Raw genomic sequence first — 22,759 nt, forward strand, 5'->3', positions numbered from 1 at the left:
ACCTGCACAAATAAGGCTATGTGCACATATTTTCCCCCCAGATCTAGTCTTTCTGCCTAGACTGTTCACATTCATGTTTGAAGTGATCCACATCCATCATCTGTGTGAGTGGAACGCTGCCCTGAAATGCCTCACTGGCAACCAATTACATCACACACACGGGCAAGTGTAGAACAACAAAAAACGTCACATTTGCGAGAGTCATTTACGAAAAAATGATTTACAAAGCGTTACAAACGTTCATCTCCCGAATGATTCGCTGCGCAGATCGGATTACAATTCATCATATGTTGAGGATGACGGTGAGAAGTGGGAGAGTCCGGAGCTGTTGGGTGGTTGGCGTCTTCAGAGAGTCGTGGTAACTGAAGCGCATTTATATTGACAGACTTGGATATTATATCCCAAATAGAGTTTATCTCTGTCACGTTTAGATTCCTTGCCTGAAGTCTTGATGAATGCGTCTGCGCTTCATCAGTCAGGAGCTGTAGCTAGAGGCACAATGACAACATGTATACTTTGCCACATGGATAAGTGCAATCAGACGCAGAGAAAGGGGAAAATTGCACTGAGCTGCGAAACCTTATGGGCATGTTTACATTATAATATATGTAATATATAATATATCTAATATCTTTAGAGCAATAGCTTTCGTAAATCGGACCTTGAGACAAATACCTTTGCAAGTGATGGTGCTATTGTTGGCCGTATTCGCCCGACAGTTGATTGCCCGAGTCTACAGCAGTGATACTCGACTTACGGCTTGCTGCCAAAACCAGGCCCCCAGTACGGGAATTTTATGACTCACAATGTAAATAAATTGATTCAAGAATGGACATTTAAAAGAAAAAAACTTAAGGATGAGGGTGGGGGCAAATTGTAAGAACAAAAAAACATCATCCTTGACTGACTGAATGGGACAAAGGGCTAAACCGGTCAGGAGAGAAATAAACACATATTATAGCTGACTAAGCTCAGTTTCTCTTGCCTACTGACAAAGTAAAAGGTGAGGCTACTGACTGTTCCCTATGTCTGAGTGTGTGTCTGCACATGGCTACTTATTATGCAGAATGACGTCATCGGACCTTCAGGCTGTCAGACAATCCTTGTGTTAACTTGATCCACATAATAATGTTCTGAGGACAAATTAAATAAACTATAATTTAGTAAGTATCTCGTACAAACGAGATATAAACTTTTAGCCAACGTTGCCCCCGGAAAAAACCTTTTCCACTTTAATGGGCTTGGTAAGATTAGCACTAAACACAAAATAAAATGTACATTTTACGTGATGATGGCGCTAGAGCAGAGATCTTCACAATTGTTTACATGAGAGCCACTTTCATTTCCATTTAAACACAAAGGGTTCGACTCGTGGAGGACAAATAAAAATGCCTGTCCACTTTTCTTGAATTTTCCTATGCTCGTCTTGTATCACTACCTTTATTTTTCTATCACCCCTTTATTTAGCCGCGCAATGAGTAACACTGCGCTAGAGGAAACATACTAAAGATCACTTAAGTCCTCTGGGAACCATGAATGTCTGTACAAAAGTGTACACACCAATGCTTTACATTCCATACACTTATTATAGTTGTCAGATAAAATACAATTGTTCCCAGGTGAAGAGACTCACTGAAGCAGATGGTTTTTTCCAGGAGTTTATTATTATTTATCATATAGCAGAAACTACAGACATCAAAACAAGTGTTACTGCCAAGCAGAGCAGGCTGATTGACTGGCTGACTCAACAGTTGGCACCTAACAAGCAGAGAAAGCTAAAATATTAATTCTATACTATAGATATAAGCTCTAATGAATATAGGAAAATGCACTATGAATACAGATCACACAGTCTCATGCAGAGAGTTGCATCAATACTTAGCTTCTGCTCAGCGTGCAGAGAGGGGAAATATGGTGCAGACTGATTGAATAATTAGCAGGTTCCTTTCTCATGTGAACGACATTGTTACGGCCAACAATAATGGCGGGCGCAGTCAGAATTAACACCTTTGACAGCAACTCAACAAGCCCCCGAGTAACAGAACAGCAGTAAACAGCATCACACACAGCTGCCGTTGCAACAGTTACTACTGAATATTGGCTTTTATACTGAGTAGCCAGAATCATAGTGTGATGTAATCCATTAACACAGCCATGTACTAAATAACATAACCCTTAACATGTATTATTTACTGTGTCAAGGAGGTGTTGATTCAATTGTGTGGTTGAGCACGTACATTATGGTGCTGTTAAATTAAATCGTAAGTAAGATGTTTTTATAGCAATCATATTTTCTGTCTTTGTCCAAATGAGTTTGACGAAATATTACAAACACCTTTTCGATATAGTCCAAAACAGCAATCATGCCAGTAGTCTTTTAAAAACAAACAGATATCTGCATATGACTTCAGAATCTGTATGCAACGGGACAAGGTGTTGATGTCAGAGTTGTTCTTGATTCTGTTTGTAGTCCGAGTAGTAGGCTATTGACCAATCACGTTTGAGCGGGCTTTAGTTGATTTCAGGTTAACAGTCCGTGTGGAGAGCAAAAGAGATCGGAACTCCAAAGTGCAATCTTGTAACCCATCGGCTATCGTCTGACGGCGATTTATCTTAATATTAGCTTGTAAACTGGCTCCTTGTGAAACAATCCCATCGTAGACATTGTCTCTCAACTCCAACTCCGTTTTTGCATCTCAAGTTTGGATAACCCCCCCAATATATTGGCCGTTGCACACAGAGGGTAAATCATTGTCAGACCGTTAACTGATGGGTTCTGACATTATTTCTATATTGACCTAAAAGAGTTCTCCACCTATTAAGCATTACACTCCTATAACATTGTCAGACTCACGATTGACATATACATATTCAGTAGCAGCTACTCACCAACACCTGGAAACAGACTTTACTGTGTAAAGTTAGTGAAGTTCCTCTTTAAAACTGAAATATATGAAATAGCCGTTCTGTTGACTTGAACGCTTGTAAGTTCCATTCTCGTGAACACGATATCTCAAGAACGCAAGGAGCGAATTTCTTCAAACTTGGCACAAACATCCACTTGGACTCAACGATATACTGATTATATTCTGGGGGTCAAAAAACAAAGGTCACTGTGACTTCATCCGCCATCCGACATTCACGCTACTTTGTTATTTAGAAAGCGGTACTTCATGAGCTTCAGTAGCAGCCTCATCAGCCAACATTTACGGAACAATGGCTTTGGCAGCAGGAGATATTTACTGAGTGTGTGTGGTTTCTTTGAGCAGGCAATGTGACAATTGGTTAAGAGGACACTTTGTGCGCTCGCTCAGGAATGGTAATTTGCCGCTTGAATGTGTCATAAAAGTTTAGATGGCTTAAAACTCATTAGAGAAAGTCTTGATCTTTCTTTTCTTTTCTCCTTGTGGCACTGACACCATCTGGATGTATGCCTTACTGCACTTTAATGCATTGTTTCAACTGTTCCTATATAATGCTAATCCAATGCTGGTCAATTTGCTTTGCCTTACTTCAATAGCTCGCTGGGGAAGGTTATGGTCGGTCCAAGAGAGTTGGAAAACAAGCATCATCCTTTGTAGAATATAGATTTGTTTGTGTCAAATGAAGTATACATTTAGGAACTTTGAGTTGCCTTGCAGCTCCAACTTTGAAGGCATATGGCACAGGCCTCAATTTAGATTTGTTGCTTACCTCTGTCATTTGATATTACTGAATTCACTTAGGTAAAAGGTTTTAAGATACAGGACACAAAGCAGGATACAAGCATTTCTCAAACTCTGGCAGAGCCAAGCTATTTAAGTCACAGCCACACTGTGTAACCTACAGCTTTCTAAACCCCCCATGTTCAGGCAGTGGTTATCACAGTGACTTTTATGAAACAAAATCCAAGAAACCCAAGTGATCTATTTCTGTCAGAGGAGTGCAGAATCCAATGGATTATTTTACTGACAGCGAGTAAATGAACAGCAGTGTAATACAATGCAGTTTGACATACCACCATACAGTTTGATAGTAATGATTCAAGCTATTGAGTTGAGAGGCCTCTCTTTCTTTGAGATACATCAGAAAGAAAGGCACAGTACCACACATTTATCATTTGGCTGTCTAGAGAACTTTTAAGACTCTGGGTTCTCATATATGTATGTCTGTTGGATCTCATGTAATACAAATCATAAAGGTGTGTGTGTGTGTGTGTGTGTGTGTGAGAGAGAGAGAGAGAGAGAGAGAGAGAGAGAGAGAGAGAGAGAGAGAGAGAGAGAGAGAGAGAGAGAGAGAGAGAGAGAGATGGGGTTGTTTAAGGCCCAATTGACCAAGTAAAAATTTACTATATTACCATGATTTCATTTTTCCACATAAGAAAGAAATCTGTAGTTGTAATGCATATATCCTATTTTGGTGAGATCACAATCAGTTCTCGGATAAGAAACTTAACTCATAATAGGCTATTACAACAGCAATATGTACCAGCGCCAGTGTCAGTGTCAGCGCCAGTCCAGATGATCGTGCTGATACAGTTCCATTCTGCATCAGATCGCATCGTGTCACTCTTGCTTCATGTAATTTATAAATCCCCACAAAGGTTTGTATGTGTGAGGAAAAGGTTAGGCCTGATCTTAAAGCAACGTTTTATATTAGCACAATACATTTTGATGGAAAAATGTAACACCACCATTGGCCTCGTCAGTGTATCAGACAAAGTGGACGGTATCTGAACAGAGTGAACTACTGAAATGTTGTTATTTTTACAATCTATGTATGACTCATACAGTATGATTAAGGTTAAAGATCGTGGTCATGGGCTGTGTTCGAAATTGCATACTTACATACCAACTAACCATTAAGAGCATCTATGTCAAACGCTGTCTGGGCAAATCCAGGAACATCATCAAGGATGCCTCCACCCAACAACAGACTGTTACAGAACAACAGACAACAGACTGTTACAGAAGCCTCCGCTCTCGCACCCCCAGGCTCAGGAAGAGCTTCTTCCCTGAGGCGGTGACTCTGCTGAACTCTTTCCCATCACTCCATTAGCATCATAGTTATTGTACTTAACAGACATGCACTATTCATGTCTGCACAGACTGAACCTATTATACTGTTCAATTGTCTTACTGTACCAAATGTATATGCTGTTCATACCATTACTGTTTGCACATACAACCTGCATTTGCACATTACATAATTATAGTACCATTCAATGCACTTTCTGTATATAGCACATGTTGGCACTTCTGGTTAGATACTAACTGCATTTCATTGGCTTGTACCTGTACTCGGCACAATGACAATAGAGTTGAATCTAATCTAATCTAATCTAATATGATGTAAAATTGAGTACGTATTGCGTTCACACTACATAGTATGTGGATTTGTTTGTAAGTGAGAAATGCCCGGATGTATACTTCATTAGCAGTATGTGGTGTGAGTTTACTTGACATAATCAGTGCATTTCTTCAGACAGGATGAAATGTGTTAATGTCATTTTATTTAGTTTTTAGGGGTGAGAAAGTAACCATTTAGATTCCCCATATGTGGTCAGTTTATCCAAATAACACTTGTTTGGAAATTTGCTGTAATGTTTGCAGACATGTGAGGGAGCCGCTGGCTAGGTCAGACCAGCCGTCAGTCATGTGATACAGTCATGTGACTGAAGTATACTCAAGCCAGACAGTCACGTGATGCAGTGTGAACATATCAGATCTAATTGTTATGAACTTAGCAGGCAGTTTGCAGTACATACTTATTGAGTACTGTAGTATACGAAGGCCAAGGTGACCTATGTTGGTTTTATAGTTTTGAAACTAACCACCACAGTAGTGGACATAGTTAAATGCTGTTGACACTCAGGGGACTCGTCCTCTTGTCATCATTTTCTGTACACAATTCCATGGCAGTCCATCTAATAGTTATTCAGATTTTTGACCAACATTGCCATCCCTAGAGCCAAGATGCTAGCATCGCTAAAAATGGCTAAGAGAAGCCAGACGGGAATTTTACATATTATGACATAACATAAGAACTCTGATGTTATGGTTTGTCTAAACCAACATTTTGAGGTTGTGACCATATTTTGCCATTTATCTTCACAAATGTTTGACTATATTTCCAACACAATCAGTATATCTTGTTCCTGTGGGCACTAGGATAATTAATGTGGTAAAAGGAGGGGATTTTCTTCTCTAGCTTATTCATATTAGATTTTTATCGATTTAAAGTGGAGTTTCAGACCTCCCCAACGCAGTAAGAAAATGCACTCAACACATTTGTTAGACATCAAGGATACGCACGATGACCTTTGGTGAGCAACACTGAATGTAAACAGAACTTTTGTTTGTTTGGAAGAAAACTCCACAGGGCTCCTTTAAGTGAACAACAGGGTTTCATCAGTTACATTTTGAATGTGGAGGAGTACAGATCATCATGCATAATCTTGCTCGTGGTTTTTCCAAACAAATAGGTGACTATTTAAAACAATTTTATTTTAAGAGAGTAGAAACTGTGTCAAAATACAGCAAATTAGCAATGAAACAATGTTTAAAATGTGATAACATGCATGTATTAATGATAAGTCACACTGTGACAATGCTGGTAGTTTGTCCGTCTCATGTAATTGTCATTGTTAGTATGAGATTTGTTTTATTACACTCAGTGCAGAGGAACAAGCCAGTGATTGCCCAAAATGTAACTTTACAAATGGTCTTAGAAAAATGTTGGAAGACCTGTGCTTTACCCACAAATGCTCTTTTGTCCCACCAATACAAAAACATTCGCTCTCTTTTACACTTAAAAGATGGCACCCAAAATAATTGCTGCTTGCTCTGTTCGATCGACTGTGTGGAGAAATTGGGAAAAGAAAATGAAGGCAAGTCATACGTACAGAAGAAATAAGAGAGAAAGTGTGTCGAAAACTCGTGTTTCAGGAGATATTGGCTAAAATGTAAGAACCTGTGCCGCTACAATGTGAATGATGTATGTCATTTGTGTTCCATTAGAACGAGTCTAGATTTGTAATCTATCCACATCTTGGATCTTACAGTGTGTCAGGTACAGAAGATGAAAAGAAGATGAAGAGAAGAGGAATCTTATTCAAAAAACAATTGTCTCTCAACCTTATATTGCACCGGTGGCAGATTAATAAGCTTGCCGGTCATGGTAACAACAGACACGACTCACAAGCTCTTCAAAACAAGACCAAAGTAAACTGAATATAGTGCGTTCAGCTTGGGATCAGGGAAATGTCAGTGTTGCCTATTTGCAAATGACATTTCATTGGGAAGAGATGAATGAGGCTGTGTAATTAAAAAAGTGAAGAAGTGCTATTCATTTGTTGCTGTACTGTCGGTTTGTGTATCTCAAATATTGATTCAAAACTTTAATTATTTAGTCAAGCTCATCCTATATTCATTCAAACAGTCATCATTTCAACGTTTTCATTATTTTTATTACATTTCATCTGTAAGGAGTTATGAGAAAATTCAACTCATAAACTTTGCCTCTGCAACTTAGACCAAAGACCTCACAATTTATCAGAAGTCTATGAAGTTTGAAGAAAAATTTACATACATATATTTTCTCCAAGGGATATTAAGAGTTGCACTAAAAAGAAATATGAACCAAACACTTCTGTTTTTACTCCTATTTTTAAAGAGTTGAAATAGTCGACACTTGATAGACTTTTTCTATGCACACAAAAAGGCTTTTTGCTTCTAAATGATGTGTGCAAATTTGTCAAAATCCTGCCAAAGTGACAGTGGAGACAGATTATGATAATGTAATGAACATTAAGTCCAAGAGAAATCGCTGTTGTGGACATTCCTGCAGTCAGCATGCCATGCATCTTAGCAAAGGAGAAGTGCTCACTTACATGGATTTGTAACATATTTGTGTCCAAACTTTAATAGAAATAAGCCTTTTATATGTGTTTGGTGTGCAAGTTGCTAAAGGGAAAACAAGCCTTTTAAGACCACCTTTGACTCTGCTACCATATTTGCTTTATTTTTACATATGCACACACACACACACACACACACACACACACACACACACACACACACACACACACACACACACACACACACACACACACACAATGAAAAACAACTACCTCCCACATATTTGAGTAGGAGGCTAATACTGTATGTATGTTCTTGGGCCAGGGCTAATACATTTTCACTTTCTTTCTGCACACATTTACACAATTGAAACAAAACATGAAAGCGAAAGAACAACTACTGTGGGCTACAGGGAAAGAAAGAGCAAGACATAGCTAAAAGCAAATGTGAAAGAGGCAGAAAATGAGAACTGATGGAAAAACTGAGAGACTGAAAGAGCTCGGTGGTAAGGTAATGGAGGTTTTATGCAGAGGCCCTTTCTGCCTCCTGTCACACCATGTTTCAGCTTGTAACAGAGTCTGTGAGCCACCATTGTTATACCAAATAGCTATTAACTATTGATTATCAAGAGAGCACTTGACTTAATGCTTCCCTGTGCAGTTTGACCCTGTGTTTAAGTAGAATGACAACCTGTGAGCAGCAAAGAAAGTCCATGCTTTGGAACAGCCAGAGGCTGACATAACATATATATCACGACACTATCAGAAAGTCTATTTAAATACCATTCTCCATAATTTGGTGTTACAGTAATGATGGAGTTGATGGTGACTGCCTCAAGCGTTGCTGTAGAATTTCCCATTAGTCCAGTCCAGTTTGGTGAAAATAATATTTATGCTTGACGCATGGTTCTGACTCCATCTCATGCTCCTCAGATCCATCTGTGGAAAATCATACACAGCGGGTGTCTGAAAAGAGCATGTGTAATTATGTTGTATTGATTAGCTAGTCCATGTTCTTCCATGTTTTAAGAAATATAATTGCAAGACTCTTCTAGAGCCTTCGAGCGCATTGACATTTTAATTTTTTTAGTGAAGTTTCTTGAAATTGAAATAGTTCAGATAAATCCTCCAACTCATTCGACCACATGAGTTTGTTCCTACCCTTTAAAACGAGTACTGTTCTTGAGTATTTACATTTTGTACTACTAAATACATTTCAGAGGGAGATATTGTACTTTTTACTCCACTATATGTACTTGACAGCAGTTACTTTAAGGATCAAAATTAACAAATCATATACAAATGTATTATCTCCACCTCAAGCAGCTAAAACGCATTAGCAATAGTAATCCAATAATATAATATAAAACTCTTAGACTGGGCATTCTGTCACATAATGAGTACTTTTACTTTAATTTGTTTATCTCCACCTGTGGGATTATTCTTTATGTTCGTTTGTTTATCTGTTTGTCAGCAGGATGATTGAAAAACTAATGGAACCAATTTTCATGAAACTTGGTGGAAGGGGGTAGCATGGGCCAAGAAAGAACCCATTAAATTGTGGAGTGGATCCAAATCATGGGGCGGATACACTAATTTGACGGACTCGACTTTGGACGAGATCTGTGCTCTCCAAGCGCCCTTCTGGTTTAGTGTTTTTTGTTTCACTTTCACTTTATTTACATTTAGCTAATGCTAAAACCTTTTAAATTCTACTTCTACTATGTAAAACTATGAATACAGGATTGTAGGTTAATATAAAAGTACTTTTATCATGGGGTTTTGCTACTTTTGCCACTGCATTTGGATAGTATATCAACACTTCTGGTTAGTAGCGTACATTATTCTCATATCATATTGCATGTGCATTGTACGTAGATTAGCATAATGACTCCACCTGGCTAGACAAACTCTCGTGTCACTCACCTTTCCTCCATCTTTCTCCTTCCCTATTCACCTTTTCACTATAAGCAAATCTGTTTCTGACACGCAGTCCATCTTTCACTCGACTGAATTACCTGCCAGCACCAGCTGCCAAATGTGTACAAGCTTTTAACACTGTGACTCAATTGGCTGGTTTCCATGCCGTTTAAACACACACATGCCGTTTAAACACACACATGCACACTTGCGCACTAAACACACACACTTGCCATCCTCAACAGCTGCGTTGAGATTTGTGTAAAATCAACACTGAAGTTTGCTGCCACGCATAAGCTATGAGCTGAAGTTGCTCTACCTTGTTCAGCTGTATGAGGTGATTTATATATGATCAAGCCAATGTACTGAAATACAACCAGAGACAGCAAGAGAATGAGAAGAGGATCTGTGATCTCAGCACAGTATGTAGTATGTGTAGGTGTCAGAGGCAAATTTACTTGTGTGCATGACTTAGTAATATACCCTAAAAAAAATTAATTAATTTAAAAAGAAAACAATGTATAACAATATTGTTAATATTTTAACATAATGCTCAAGGGATGTCAAAGATTATAGTTTTTCAACTGGCAAAATCCAAAGTAATTGTCTTTCCAAAATAAAATGGCATTAAACCTAAGAGGCTCATTAAGGTGTATTGCAATTTAAACAGATTATTTATATAAATAATATTTATATTTTGCTCTGCATTTGGCTTCACAGTGGTACTGGTCCACCCACAAATGTGACAACCTAACAATGTTCATATGAAAGGAGTCAAAATACAGCTCCTAGCCTGCCGGTAACACTCCCTAACAACAATCAGTTGTAACTTCAGTTCCTGCTTCTTAACACTTATTTAAGAGTGTGATTTATTATTTTTTGCATGACTTAGCAAGCTAAATAAAACCTTCTTCCTGACACCTGTCGAGATTCAATACTTCCATATGGATTTCAGAAAACAAAAGTATAAAACAGCATTCATCCAAAGCTGACTTGTCACATGTGTTACTAATGACACTAACGATGGCAGCTAAATGGATCAGGCCTCGTTAATTTTTATTAATTACACCTGTCCTTTTCCTACTGAGACATGTCAAATTGTCAAATTGTCTTCTGAGAAAAATGTATATTTTGCAACCAAACAAGCTATAAACACAATGTTGACATTTTATCACCATATTAAGTTTTCTGATGATACTCATCCGGCAGACAAAGTACAAAGACGTTACTCGTCGTGCAATAAATGTCACAAAAATGGGCAATTTAAATGACACGCCCACACCGCCGAAAACTCTGCACTAAACGCCGCAACGCCTGACTTGGTGTGAATGCAGGTTTTAGCTGCTAAACGTTCCATTAGATTCGACAGGTCGCTAACTGTGTCTGTGTGATAAACAAGGATGATGGGAGCTGTGAGACTGAACCAAAACACCAACGTTTCAGTCTGTTCAACCAAAACAATGAGCTGGAAATGCTTCGAAGTGCTGAGGGGAAGTTCAGAGTTGGGTGTGGGTCTCTCACTTTGAGCAACCCCTTTCACATCAATCATAGTCATTTGACCCGTTGTTAATATAAAAATATTCCAAGTGCAGCTGTAATACAGTTTACGTTCTTACTTGCTTAGATGCAGTTTACTCTCAACTCAGGCAGGGGTGCCTCTTAGTATTGTATTACTCCTTATTAGGACAAATCTGGAGCATGGAGAACGGAACTACCGGGCACAGACAGGCCCAAGGGCCCAAAGTGTCGGGGCCCCTATGGCCTTCACCTACAAAATGTCACTCAAACAGACACGTACCGATCAGGAAGAGACTCACAATAAGCACAAAAAGGCTACAACGAGATGCAAAGCAGTTGCAAAGAGACACAGAGACTCACAATGACTATGGAAAAAAGGCAAAACTAACCACAAAGGGACACAAAACGACTATAAAGTCTGTGTGTCCTGCTCCTGTGTAGGAGAGGTGGTGGGGCCTTTTGCATGTCTCTTTGCAAGAGCTCCATGTGCAGGTGTTGTGTACATCGCACAAGCTTCAGTTATATAAGTTGCTCTTGCTAAGATTAATATTGTCTTATCTGTATAGTCATGCTGCTGTTAACTTTTTGTGCACTGGCATTTTATTTTGTATCAGAAAAGTTGGCGTACATTCTGGTCCATCAGCATGTTTTGCAGGACCAAATGGAGGAATGTGTGGAAACACCCTGTCTACCTATACTGGTAGGAGACAAAGCACAGTAATAAGCACAGAGGTCAGCATTTTCTATTTCTGTGACTCCACACACAAAAACAATCCACACACACACACACACACACACACACACACACACACACACGCACACACGCACACACACAGACTAAATGACAAGCACTGCAGTTCCTTGGGCACTTTTTCAAACAGGAATTTTGTTCCTGCCAGTTTCAAAATTATGCTTCCATCAGCGTCTGAAACAGTTTTTCCTCATTGCATTTTTGGACTGTCAGTCTTCCTGGTGAGGCTGCCTGGCGGAGTGGAGTAATAAGGGAGACAATGGACATGTCTCTCTTACACAAGCAGGAGTTTTGTTGTTTGGCAGACAGGAGACAATGGAAAAGAAAGAGATTGTGGGAGAGAAAGAGGGAGACTAGACATCAGCAATGTGAGAGGAAGGATCACATCCCTCTTGCTTGGGTGCACACAAGGATGTTCCTGAATCCAAATACCACATTCAGCAATGTAGCAATGATGCATTTGACACAAACAATGTACGCCTGTAATTTTTATAGATGTTACTTCACTTTTTCTAGGTTGTTTTGGTAGTGTAGCTTTGAATGTGGAGAAAACCAAACTGAAAAAAACTGTACTTATGAGTACATTGCTAATACATGCATTTCTGAAAGTAACTGAATTCTACTGAAATGAAACTGAAAGCTGACTGTTCAGTGTCAGTTAGAAGCAGAAGGTTCTTACAACCCTGTAAGAACCTTCTGTTGTGTAATATAGTTAAAAGTGGGAGTTATAATTATAGTGACTCATAAGGATAAAGTCTTCTTCTGTTCATAATTCGTTATGGTCCTTGTTAACCATCCATGAATTCGGATTTGGGGATTTGGAATTGGATTGGAGTGTATACTTCCAACATTTGCTCAGTTTAAATTGGAACATCGCCTTCACTTTTCAAATGAAAAGCTTTATAATATTTATTCCGATTCAAATCCTAATTGTAGCAGATGTAAATCACATGTAGGCTCTCTTAATCACACTTTCTGGAGTGATGGTTATTGCACCTCTCAGTACCGTTTGAGCCCTCCCCTCTAACAGCTGTTCTGGGTGTTGACAGCTTTTGTAATTGATGGTAGCCAATTTTATCTTAAGTAGACAGACCATAAGTGTGCTTCAACATCAGCATGAGGGTTAACCTGCGTTAAACCCGGATTCATCACTTTAATTATTATTTACTTATTGTATACTTTTTATTCAGTGTCCAATGTCTGCTCTTAACTTTATTAATCTTGTTCACTCGTATTAAGACCACTACGATTATTGTGATTTGTAGAAAAATACGCTTCATGGCCAAAAGTATCTGGATAGCCAAACAAAGTATGTTGGCAGCCGAACATTGCTTGTTATTGCTGAATATCATTCCAAAACCTTGTGAATTTATTCATTTATTTATTCATGTTTACTTTCATAGCAAAAGGTTTACACATGTGCATTTATAGCATTAGCTAGTTTGCAACGTCTCCAGATGGGCCTCGTAATAATTGAAAAAACTTAAACAAGCAAAATAATTATAACACAGAGCACAAACATCAATACAATAAAGATAATAAGAATTCATATTTTGCTGTGACAGGCTTTGACACTTTTGGGATGCCTCATCATCTGTTGCCTTAGTTTTAAGTCTTAATCATTGGTTTTCATACAAAAAATGTTATTGCTTATGTTTATTTATTCTAGTAACTTTGATCTACTGTTCATTTTTGTTATTTTTAGTCTGTTGTTATCACGTTTCTGTCTGTGCTGATTTAATCTTGCTCTGTGAAGCCCTGGGCTTCATTATTGTATGAAAGGTGCAATATAAATGAAATGACCAGGCCTGGCTCGCAGAATGTTTACATTCCACTTTACCCCAAAGGTGTTAGGTGGGGAAAAGCATTTCTTTATGGACTTGACTTTATGCATGGGAACATTTTCATGTTGAAAGATGAAAGGTCCTTCTCCAAGCTGTGCCACAAAGTTGGAAGCACACTATTGCCTAAAATATCATTCTATGCTGCAGCATTAACATTTGCCCTTATTGGAAGTAAAATGCCAAACCATGAAAAACAACCATGCTGACCTCATCCACGTGCTCAGTGCGTGGTGACGATAATAACTTCCCTCTAGAGAACTCAATCGAAATGTCCGGATTTAGCCGCACTTGCAGACTCCGGCTGAGCGCTGTCTCCAAATCCACAATTTCTGCTGACTTTCTGTGGACTTCCAGAGATTCCGCTTGGCTTGCATACTTTGATTGGGAGATTATCCAAAGTTCATACACTAGGTGTATAAATGTCAGATAAAACTCAACCTACTTCCCAAATGTATTCGCATAGAAACCCAAATAATTGACTTGTATGATAACAAATGCGAGCTCCAGTGAACACACACAAGCATACATTCACACACATACACTTGTAAAGATTTATTAAAAAGATATAAACACACACACACCACCCATTTTACATGAGTGGAGACACATCTTTGCTTTTAAAATTAAAAGCAGAAACTTAGCATTAGCCTTGAACAGCACTATAATACATAATAATGTAATAAAAGAGGCACCAAAACAAAACACAGACACAAAATAAAATAAAAGCAATTTAGCAAAGAAGAGAAAGTAAAAAAAAGCGATCGAGGGACAAAGACCAATGCGAGAAGTCTTCATCTGTATGATTGACCTTGTCCCCACAGCAAAGCAAAACAACACCTTATTTCATAAATAACATCTTATTTGCCACTGATAAAGCAAATCATATTCTCTCGACCAACAAATGTGGCTCCCAAATCTCATAAACCTCTCCTAACCTTTCATGAATCTTTTTTTCTCTTATCCTTTCATTCTTTGCTTTCTGTCTTCGCGGCCACCTCCCTTTTGGATCCGCGGCGCTGCTTTATTGTCTAGATAAGTCGCGGATGGCAGGATTTTTTTCAAGCACAATGCACTTTTGTTATGAAGGTGGAGGGATTAGTGCTTGAGATTAGTTGATATCATCTCTAAATCTTACCAGAAAGAGAATTAAAGGGCCTGAAGTAAAAGAAAATCACTTTCATATAGCTTCGCAATCGCAGACTTAAAGTTTTGAGAAACACTTTCTCTCTCAGCTCCTCCCTTTATTTCTGTTGACATCTTCTGCATTTGATTAATAAGAGGGGTGTTTTTGCATCCAAATGTCAAAAGAAGACTTCAAAACAGAAGTAAATAAAGCTCAGAAAAACGCAGTTAAATCCAATCGACTGCTCTGATTGGTTGCAGATAAAGTTTTTTTAGGTTTTGTGGACCCTCCAGATTCATGTCACATTGACAGGGTTTAATAGGGGGCAGGGGCTTTAAATGTCCAACTGTCGAGGAGTTATGATGTTCCTCACGTCGTTATCACTATCAGTCTGGGTTTGATAGACAAGAGAGCGAGAGAAGGAGACAAAGAGACGGCAGGAAGCAGTAAATGAGGCTGTGTGTGTGTTTATGCAGGGCTCTCCGGGCCGTCTGATTCCTCTCATTATCTTATTCCTGTTTCACCTCCCCCTGTTTTTCTTGAGAAAAACAGTTTTGTCCCTGAGCGCAGCTCTATATCTTCATGGCTATCTCCCTCGAGATGAGTAGCCAGAATAAACTCCCAAAATTGAATCCTTAGGAATTTCGATTTTTCTGTTCCTCTCCCTCCTGCCTGAAGTCTTAAGAATGGCCGCTTTGCCTATATCTCCTGGCAAAGAAGGAGCTGGAGCTTATGTAAATAATGACAGAGAGGTAATAGAGCTTTAAATTCACAAGTGGAGATAGAGAAAAGGCCCTTGATAGAATAGTCGAGTTGAGGAAAGAAGGAGGGGGGGGGTGCTTTTCAAAGATCTCTTCCCCTCTCCTCTCTTTCTAGATCCAACAAGTGTCTTTTTTAATTCTCATTACTTTCTGTGTGTAGAATGACCTTGCCTTATCTGCACTTACCATGCATTTAAACAATTTCCGTGCTGCACGTAAACTCTCTCACACACATGCCAGCTGCCTCCATGCCATCTCCATGTCCCCACCACATCCCCCTGGACAGAGGAGGAGATTGTTTTCTCATGTTTTTCACTTCCTCTACACACCCACGCACACACATGCACACACACCTTCCCCCTGTCTCTCCCCCATTGTGTCCCTTCCGTTTTTCTTTTTTTTTTTACCTCAGTCTAATTATTTAGCAAGCAAGGGAAGCAATCTGCTCTCCCTTGTTGCTGCTCAAGTGCCCATTAGAGGGAACGCGCTTCATCTTTCTAATGAACTGATCACGTTAAATGAGTTAAAAACTCTGTGGCTTGGCTCACGTGTGTGGGGGGGGAAAAAGGGGGGGTTAAGGGGATTTAGGGGACAAAAACGGGAATGTGTGTGTGCATGAGAATAAAGGGGGAAAGAAGAGACGAGCAGCCGAGAGAGTGAAGTAGTAACCCTCATATGTTTGGACTCTTTCTGGATGATTTACTCACTCTCCCTCTCTATTCCCTTCCCGTACTTAAACACACATACACACAGATTTCCTATAAAGTAGAGAGTGCTCCTGTTCTTTTACACACTCTTTAACAATTACATCTCGCCGATGCTGCAAAAAAGAGAGCACGGACCTTCAGGGTCAACGCGAGGCGAGTCGAAGGGTCACGGCCAGGTCAGACACATATCTGTAATTACTGCAGAACAGAGAAGAGAAGTTTTAAACAGCAGAGATAATATGGATATGGGCTGAACCAAGTTACGATGACGTAAGTACTTACGGTGCAGCACTTCTAAATATTCTTTATACATAAAGGTTTCAATATCCGGTGCACTGCATAATGCTGATCTGTCCTTAGAATATAATAAAGTAAACACCAGGAATATACTTCATTTCTTCAAGACGTATGAAAGAAAAGCACAATGGGAGATAACGCTGAGTTACAGAAGCTAGTGGAACAGAGACATCATGACTCTGGCTCTCTATAGTCGGCCAGAATTACAATTGGGGTGAACGCTTCGGTCATCTGAATGATTCAACATGAACTCTTTACTGTTCCCAACCGGATAAAATGGTATGGAAATATATACTTTTTTGCAATTCCATTTCCTTTTCAACTGACCCCAAATTATGAGCCTCTAACATAAATGGACATCTCTATTGTTTGTTAAAGGTACAGCTCCAACAAAGTGAATAAATGTATCCTCCATTTAAGTCAAATTCAATTATTTAGCTATGTACCCCTTTTTAACGGCACAATATGTACAACTCCCAAAGTTGGCCATGCTCTATCTCACAATGTTAACGAAAGTGAAAAATAATTTGTGTAACGGCCGTGTGAATGACGTGACGAAACATACTATGCTTTGAGGCGGTAATAAACATATAAGTATCTGACATACAATCTGTACTATGAGCCGTGTAGAATCAGAAAAGATTTGCTCATCTGTGTGACGGGACACCAGCACAACAGTTAGCATTGTGCGGTTTTCTACAAACCACTTACTTTATTTGTAGATCTAGATACACATTTTTGTAAAGTTTTCTACAGGATATCACATTTCAAAATGTGCTCTTCCAAGTGGTTGAGAAGACCACTGAAGGGTTAATGATTTAATAAATTTGAATATCCAGCGTGGTATCCAATCAAACACTGAATCACTAATGGCAAACTCCAAATTTAATGCACATGAGGTGACATGAATCCAACGGTGGTGATCAATAGTGAGAGTTTGAATTGCGGTCACTGCAGAAAATGGATTGCAATGCAGAGTGACAGGGAATGAGAGGAAGAGTGAGAGTTGGTGGTGGGGGGGGGGGAAGAGAGAGAGAGAGAGAGAGAGAGAAAGAGAGAGAGAGAGAGAGAGAGAGAGAGAGAGAGAGAGAGAGAGAGAGAGAGAGAGAGAGAGAGAGAGAGAGAGGAAAAATGGTCCTGTCCCCAGGTTTGGGTTAGAAACACTTATAACTCAGGACCATAGATTATGACAGTCCAATCTTCTGGGCTGCTGCCTGAAAAATAACCACAAACACCCAGCTGCCACACACACACACACACACACACACACACACACACACACACACACACACACGTGAAGAGGGAGATGGGGATAAAGTGGAATGTAGAGAAATGAGGGGACAGACGAAAGAGAAAGTGGGAGGCAATGGAAATGAAAGAAGGATATGGATGTATGCAGAAAAGGTTGAAGTGAAAAGAAAGCAGCCCTGTAAGCGCGATTGATGAGAGCATAAAGAGCAGAAGAAGTGTGAGTTTGATAGGAGGGTTTGTGGAAGTAGCAGATGGAAAAATAATGATGGAAAAGAATAAAAGGGGCAGAGCAGAGAACAAACTGAAGAGGAGGGTTACTGGAGTTAAAGGAACAATCTCGCTCTGCGGTACAGCCCCATCTCCTAAGATATTGTTGCCCCTACGTGTGATTTAAGCACTTCAATTCATTTATTTTATTTTGTGTTACCAGGCATGAGATTAAAGATTAAAGTATTTTGCAAAGCACGTAGACAAGACACACAAAGTAGATCCTGAGAGTCCAGAAAGTAGGTGTACAGACGCGGACAAAAAAAAATGACTGATTGATTCTCGCTCTTAAATTGACTATGTATATATATATATTTCAACAAAGAAATTAACTCACATTTAAATAATTTAGAAACTAGCACCACATACAGGGGGCAGAGTATTTATAAATACATTGTTGCCCTGTTTACACAAATGTAGGGAACTGCAGTCATCTGTAAAATGTACTGCAAGTGTAGGTCACAGTTTAAAGACAGGACAGGCTGCGTACACAATCCTCATGGTAAAAAGAGTGCTTTCTTAGCAGAAAAGAAGATACTTTAATGTTATTGATGTATTTTTTTTCATCCCACGTCAATTTCCATGCCGACTTGAGAGGAGCAACTTCAGGTGCCACTGTTTTCCTGCGTCTGCTTTAGTCTTAGAGTTTCTGTTCACCCAAATTACCAAAGAAATCTGTTACTTTTGACTTCATTATTTGACTCAAGCTATGAGTCATACACAATCAAGCTTTATTAAAGAGTAACTTAACACTAAATCCCTTTTCGAGTTAACAAATATTTATTATTTACATTATTACTAATTACTATCTATAAATCCTGGTCCCATTTCATAATGTTCATTGCAACAGAAGTTATTTTTGCTTTTTCCAGAGAAAATCCAGGATTCAGAATCCTTCTTTTGAATTTTAAAAGGGGCATGTTTGAGTTAAAATGGTGTATTTAGTTGCTGTATTGTTGAATATTTTAATTGAAATAAATGTCTGTTTTAAAAAGGTAACACAATGGTGATTGAGCTTACGTCCCACTGATGAAAGCCCTTACATTAGCAGTATTCTGAACTGAGTGTATGAGACGAAATAACCGAGAAAGGGAAGTGAGATCTACAAACACACCTGCAATTATCCCTTATCGCATTAGGTGTCGCCAACGAGAACAAAACAGAGATGTAACTTTCGTATTGATATTTATTATAAATGTACCTTTTGTGCTCTTAATTGTGTTGGCTTTGAGGAAGGTTTCAGAAAATGGTTAAATACCTCCACAACGAAACAGTAGCTATGTTGCCCTTCAAAGTGGGACGCTACCTAAATTTGCAAACTACCGGCAAAAATACCACGTTGCCAAATTGAAGGCTGTTGTTCAGCAGATCGGTATTAAATTGGCTGATGATACAACTTTTATTTTTTTATTATAAAGAGAAAATTCCTTCAGTTTCAGAAAAATTGTAAAATCCTTGGGCACTAATATATTTCTTTGCTTTCATTTGCCCAGGCTTTTTGAAGTGACTATTTTTTCAAAAGAAAGTAGTTCCAATGAAAACTGTTTATACCGAGGCCTTGACCTATCAAGTGGAACCAAGGAATATTTTCTGGAAAGCGATTTTGGTTACTGTTGAATTTTATAAAGAGCTGTCAGGACATTCATGTCAAGGTACTGCGACAATACAAATTTTCAATCAAATCTTACCAAGCTTTACACAGACTGTCCATGAACTCGCAAAACCCCAGTAAAGCATGAAGTTCGTAACAGCTGATAAACATGAACACATTATAAAAGAAACATATAAATACATTCAAATACAGGATGCTGGGCAGCTGGAGAGTTTTATAAGCAGGCAGCATTGTATCATCGCTGTATACGGACTGAATAAGCACCGGTGTGAAAGATAGGGTGTTAAGCACTAGCCTGTTAAAAAATAACATACACATACATTACGGAGAGAAGTGAAAAATTGCAAATAAGCACAATATTGTCATTTTTATCTTATATCTTCCTCTCACCAGCTGCAAGGCAATATTTCAGTTGTCCTTCTCTTCTGCCCTTTCCCAGGCACACAGCATAAGCACACTCTACTTCTCCCTGAACACCGAATAAGTCTAAATATCAACTGGCAGACTTTATTCATATCATACGGTGTGTTATGGCAGCAGTGTTAACTAACATTAACATTAGCAAATGTCAGGGCAAGCACTCCTGCTGTGCTTTCATTTACAGCTCAGCCATCGCTGCATACATACATGCGTCATCTTTCTAATGGACTAACTATTGTTAGAAAAACTAAATAATGCAAAAACGCATGTGAAAATCCAATTGTAAAAATGTCATTATGTAGTTTTATAGTGTGTAGCATAATCAGTAGCTGAAGAGCCTGTTTATTGTAAGTTGCAGTATCATCAAACAGTGTTTTCTTGCAGCAGAAATAACACTTTTGATGCATTGGAACATAAAAGCCACATGAAAATCATTTCCAAACTAATCTTTATTTTTTTTTACTGCAGGTATAACATGTAATATTGTCCAGTAAATGGGAGATAGTTGGTGACTCAGGAAGAAACGTTTCTTCCAATTTTACCTGGAACCAATGTATTACTTCCCCTTTCATCCTGTCCCGTGGTCCCTGTCAATTTCATCTCATCCCAATCCGGTCACTCTGACTTAAATTAAATTGAAATTCTATAATTTCTATAAATGAAAAAAGAAGAGAAGCTTTGGGCACCGCATGTACTATAGGAGAAGAGGTGCCAGTAACTGTACAAGGGACAACAATACAGGAATAATTACGTCTCAAAGGTTTATGGTAATAACTGACACGCTCAGTTTTCATTGTGCACATTACCACAAATGTGTATCTTAATCTTTACTCCATTAGTTGACATGTTGGGAATTCGCTTTGTTGCAGTGTGTTATGTGAGAATATTGTGTGTGCGGTAAATATTAAGCTTGAGTCAGGAGATGGTTAGCTTAGCATATATTGGAAGCAGGGGGAAACACCAACGAGTCACTGCGCCAAGCCAAATATGGTCAGACACCAAGAGGACGAAGGCAAAAATGCCAAACTCAAGGCTTCAAAACCTCAGTCAACAAACCAATGACGTCACAGTGACTACGGCCACTTCTTTAATACAGTCCTTGCCAAGAAATAGTTCATCAGATAACCCTCTTCAAAGTAGCGGTCACACAACAACGAGACATCTGCATGTCCATGCAAAATTGTTGGGGCCAAAGTCATCAAGACGTTGTGACTACTGGCAGGCCCAGTTAGCTGGCAAGCTATCTGCTAACTCGCTAGCCAGTCTGGCCGGGCTAACACTAGTCAGTCCCAATAGCTCCTGAAGCTCCTCTCTATTATTTATTTTTCCTTTCAGTACGAAGTCTGAATTCAAGAGAGAAACTAAAGCTCTCAGAGCTAAGTAGCTTGCTAACTCATTAGCTTGTTAGCTTAGCTTGGTCGTTAACGGGACAAATACTTCACGTAGTTTATATCATGGACGTGCCTAAGTATTGTTACCTTGCAACTCTTTGTTTTCCCTTTCTTTTGTGTCTCCTCTGCTTTCCTGTTTGTTTTCTGTGTGTGTGTCTTTGTTACCGGCGTGGCAACTCCCTCGTTCTCCCGGCTCCCTGACTGCTAAGCTGAGTCACCTGCTGCAGGCCACACTTATGCTAGCAATCAGCTCATCACTTCTCCAGTATTTGAACTCCAGCTCTTTACTCAACCAGTGCCAGTTGGTTATTTCTGCCATCATGGTAGCCATCCCCGGCTAACTTAGCTGTTAATTATTCTCTGTTAGTTTTCCTCGTGTTTGACACTTGGTTTAAAGCCTGTTTGTTTACTCTGTCAGGATCCCAGCCAGCCTTTCTGCCTGCTTGCCTGTCTGCCAACCTGCCTGCTTACCAACTCTCTCTTGCAGCTTCCAACAACCACGCTGCCTTGCCATCTCCATTGTCCTGCCGTCTCCAGCAAAGCTCCAGTCACCTCCTCTCCACTAAAGTACTTAACAATAAATCTGTTAAACCTCATCTAAGTCTGTGTTCTGCGCTTGGGTCCGCTAGCTGTTGAGAAAGACTTTAGGAGACTAGCAGCAGATCTGAGTCTATTAAATTCAGTTGGAAAAGTGAATTTGAGCACAGATAATGACAGATTGTTTCGCCTCATAGTGGCCACATACAGTATCTCCCAAACATTCTGACACTGAAATGGCATTTTTCAGACAAATAAATCAGGATTAAAATAAACTGTGTTTTATACTTTTTCTCTGTCAACTAGCGTTTGTGAACTAGCTTAGCTAGCTTAATTTTGTAATGTTATTTACCGCCGTTAGCTGTGAAAATATCTAATATTAGCAAAATTAAGTGTAAATATATCCTACAAATATAACCAAATCTGCTTTTATCCATCCACACACACAACACTTCCAAATTAGGTCGGAGCTTTGGGGGACCGGCGACCATGCCCACTTAGAAGTGTGTACCATTTCATACCA

The sequence above is a fragment of the Cottoperca gobio genome, chromosome 1 (assembly GCF_900634415.1).
Source record: "Cottoperca gobio chromosome 1, fCotGob3.1, whole genome shotgun sequence".
NCBI classification, from domain to species: Eukaryota; Metazoa; Chordata; class Actinopteri; order Perciformes; family Bovichtidae; genus Cottoperca; species Cottoperca gobio.